This window comes from Mus caroli, chromosome 2 (assembly GCF_900094665.2).
Source record: "Mus caroli chromosome 2, CAROLI_EIJ_v1.1, whole genome shotgun sequence".
NCBI lineage: Eukaryota > Metazoa > Chordata > Mammalia > Rodentia > Muridae > Mus > Mus caroli.
Genome location: NC_034571.1, coordinates 125,460,719 through 125,465,005, shown reverse-complemented (window position 1 = coordinate 125,465,005; position 4,287 = coordinate 125,460,719). Strand labels below are relative to the sequence as shown.

At 43.7% G+C, this 4,287-nt stretch overlaps 1 pseudogene; it reads right to left on the bottom strand.

Moving 5' to 3' along the window:
• Window positions 1–2,597: 2,597 nt before the first annotated feature.
• LOC110290160 lies at window positions 2,598–3,240 on the bottom strand (annotated as a pseudogene).
• Window positions 3,241–4,287: the final 1,047 nt, after the last annotated feature.

Sequence of the window (4,287 nt, the reverse complement as noted above, 5' to 3'; positions counted from 1 at the left end):
CTCCTCCTTCTCCTCCTCCTCCTCCTTCTGATAACCACTTGCTTCATAAATAAAGACTTCTTTTTCTTCTGGTGGTGCTGGGGCCCTTGAACGTGCTAGGTAGGCTCTCTACTACTGAGCTACATCTCCAGCCCTTAAAAGTGTTGGAGTGTTGCACTGCCCTCAAACTCATAGAGATCTGCCTGCCTCTGTAACCTGAGTGCTGAGATTAAAGCTATGTACCACCACACTCAGCTCACTTTTTGTGTCTATACATAATTTTATTTTGTGTACATGCAACATTTGCCTTATCTCTTCTTCTGCTGGTGGATATCTAGACTGCCCCTCTAAAGCAGGCTCTTTCAGAGTAGCTGAGCCTGTTCAGGAAGTTACTGCATAGCCTAGGCTTCTTTGAAACTTTGGATTCTGCTACCTCATCCTCCCAAGTACTGGGATCAAAGGCTCTTGGCACCTGTAACAAAAGCCTTTCAGGAATGTACTCAAGATAGACCTCCCTGTATAGACTAAACTAGTACACAGGGAACCAGAGAGACCTTGCCAAGAACATCTGACTCCAGCTGCTTTTATCAGTAAGGTTTGAGCCCTAACTGATTTTGCTGTCATTACCTTTAACAATGATCTCAGAGACAAGAAAACACAGCACTCCATGATGGTCAATGCCCAGGCTCATCTATTCCAAAATGACTGGCAATAAATGATTGACTCCCTCTGCCCTCCTCCTGCACCTCCTCCTTCTGTCCCTCCTTCTCCTTTCCCCTGTCCTCCTCTCTCCTTCCCTCTGTCCTTTCTCCTCCTGTGACATCCCCTCTCTCCACTCCTATAGCCTCCCTACTGGTGCCATGAGGGTATCTGTGCAGGGTGCACAATGGCCTCACTGTGCCCTTCTTATCCTTAGCTAAGGGTAGCATGTCTGGGAACCCTGAGGAAGATGGAGTAATGAGTTACAAAATGTATTATGTGTTCAGAGTTCTCTTGAGTTGTGCCCCCTTTTTGTTTTCTAATCCCGGTGCCCGAGAGCTCCTTGAAATCACTGTATAAAACCCAGCAGGTAAGGAAGAAGATGAAAATTTGATGACATAGGCCTTGAACTTTCAGCCCTCCTAAACAGCTGGGATTCTAGGCCAATGCCAGCAGGCTCCATTCTCAATTGTTTTCCTTAATTAAACTTCCTTGTAATTTATCTTTGAGTTGGACATGGTGGTTTGTGCTTATAATTTCAGTATTTGGGAGGTGGGGCCAGGACAAAGAGTTGAGGGCAATCTCCAGCTACACAATGAGTAAGCTTGAGGCTATCCTGGGCTACATAAGACCCTGACTCAAAAACTTAAATATAAAAGCTTGGGATAGTAACTGAATCACCTTTGTGTGCCTGAGACAAAACAGATCATCAGCTTAAAGAAAGAAAGGTTTATTTTGGCTGTGGATTTTAGAGGATCCAGTTTACAGCTGCTTGGCTCTGTGGCTTCTGGGCCACCTAGTCCTGACACAGCTAAAGAGGTCTGTTCACTTAGTGGGAGAGAAGGGACAGGGCTAGCTTCCCTCTAATGCAAACCCACAGTGACTGAGCTTCCTGCTTCTAGGCTCCACCTTCCGAAGGCTCCACCATCTCCTAACAGTGACCAAGTCTTTAGCATACAAGTCTTCAGTGACATTCAAGAGCTAAACTACACGTGAAATATAGTAGTACACCCTGCCTGCAATCCCAGCATTCATGAGAGGTAGGAGAGTGAGGCCAGCCTGGGCTACACAGCAAGATTCTGTCCCAGGAATAAAATAAGCAGTCAAGCCAAACAAGAGATCTCAACTACAGCACTTTGATTCTTCAGAGGGTAATAACATTCCTTGAAGTTCATATATTTTATCTGTTTAAGTTGAGCCTCCTGTATATCAGAATGCCCTTCAGTGTTCTATGTGGCCAAGATCAACCCCGAGTTTCTGATTCTCCTACGTCCAGTTCCCAAGTACTGGGATTATAGGCTTGTATCACTGTACCTAGGCAACGTTTGTTTGTTTGGTTGGTTGGTTTTTTTGCAAGTAATATACATTATTTTATTACAAATTAGAAAAAATTTTACTGGTAATACAAATTTCTATGGAGTTTCTTTTGCTACCATAAGAAATTAAAGAGGGGATGGAGAGATGGCTTAGTGGTTAAGAGCACTGCCTGCTCTTCCAGAGGTTCAGAGTTCAATTCCCAGCAACCATGTGGTGGCTCACAGCCATCTGTAATGGGATCTGATGCCCTCTTCTGGTGTGTGTCTGACGAGTAAAATAAATAAATAAATTTTCAAAAATAAAAAGAAATTAAAGAAACTGTTAAATATTTAGAAACATTTAATATCAAAAGCTTTAAATCTAACTATATGTGGTAGCCCCTGAAAAAAAGCTATAAAGTCTTTTTAAAAAGTATTTTCTCTACAAAGAATTTAATCAGCGATACAAAAATCTGTTCAGTTTTTGTACTGAAGCTAATGTTGAACTGCACTTGAATTTCATATTCTTAGCAAAATAGTTGCCTGAGCACAGACACTCCATACATTTTAGGACAACCATTTATTCTTCCTCCTCCCCCTCCTCTTCCTCCTCCCCTCCTTCTCCTCCTCCTTTTCCTCCTCCTTGTCTTCTTCTTCTTCTTCTTCTTCTTCTTCTTCTTCTTCTTCTTCTTCTTCTTCTTCTTCTTCCTTCCTCTTCCTTGAGCCTGTTGGCCTACCAGGACCCTTCTTTCCTGCTTCACTTTTGCCCTTGGCACAGAATGCAGCAATATCCTTGTCATACGTCTCCTTTAGTTTAGCTGCTTTCTGCTCATACGGTTGTTTATCTTCGGCAGATGGTTCAGACCACATCTCACCCAGTTTTTTTGCAGTACCTCCAATAGACAGGCCTGGGTGTTTACTTTTGATCTTTGGGCAGTGTTAAGAACAGGCAAATCAGGAAGAAGGCAGATGCTGGTGGGTTTTGGAACTATAGGATCTTTTTTCTTTCCTTTCTTATCACCTTTGGGAGGAACATAGTTCTTCACTTCCCTGTCATAACGAGCTTTGTCGCTCTTGGCCAAGTCTTCACACTTCAACTTTTCCATTGCACACATGGTCTTCCATCTCTCAGAGCATTTCCTCAAGAATTCAGTGAAGGTGACCAAGGAGTCAGAGTGCTTCTTCTTGTGCTCTTCCCAGCAGGTCTGCACAAAGAAGACATACAGAACATTTTGCCCTGCAGCTTGTTGGGATCTCCCTTGCCCATGTAGACAGCAAGAAGTCTACCTGGCCTGAGCTCTTCCCTCAGAGCTCAATGGAGATACTTCCTTCCCCAAGCTCCAGCAAGAACTGGTTTATCACTAACATAATCCCCAGCCTCGGTTTTGCCATACCTAGACAACTTAATGAAGACTTAACGAGCCAACATGCAGGCAGCAGGAACAGATAGCCTCTGGGCTTGAAATGGGTTTTCTGAAACCTCAAAGCCTACCCCAACTGGCATACTTTCTCCAACAAGGCCACACCTCCTAATCCTTTTCAAACAGTGCCACTCCCTGATGCCAAGCTTTCAAATACAGGAGCCTACAGCATCTCTTCTTATTCAAACTACCTCACAGAGGGAAAGGTGGGCTGTGTCAAAGCCAAACAATTCGCTCCTTGAAAACTGCCAAGAAAATGCCACTCACGGAGTAAATGTCTTCTTTATAAATGTGTCCTCACCAATTGCCCACACTGAACAGTTTTGTCATGTCTCAGGTCCTGTTCATATCCCTGATATCACTTGTACAGTAAAAAACATCACAGTTCAGAACTACAGTAGACTCAAGTAAACTGTGGGGTCTTAGGCAGCTTTCCTTGGCAGCGCAGAATCCACACTGCAGAGAAGTAAGGGCTGTGTCCACAACCAAGGCTGCTTTGAACCTACTGGGGCTTTTTTTTATTTATTATATGTAACACTGTAGCTGTTTTCAGACACACCAGAAGAGGGCATCAGATCCCATTACAGATGGTTGTGAGCCACCATGTGGGTTTCTGGGATTTGAACTCAGGACCTCTGGAAGAGCAGTCAGTGCTCTTAACCACTGAGCCAACTCTCCAGCCGCCCCCTTCCCTGGGGCTTTTAAATGAGATCTATGGCTAACCTTTGCCCTGTCATCTTTGACCATTCATTGGTGTTTTTGAGATTGCTCCAGGGCAACCTTACCTTTTTTTTTTTTTTTTTTGAGAACTTCCTATTTCCCTTATTTGCTGATAACTCATTAATCTCCACCTGTAGATCAAAGACTTTAGTGAAGCTCACTGGCATCAACTA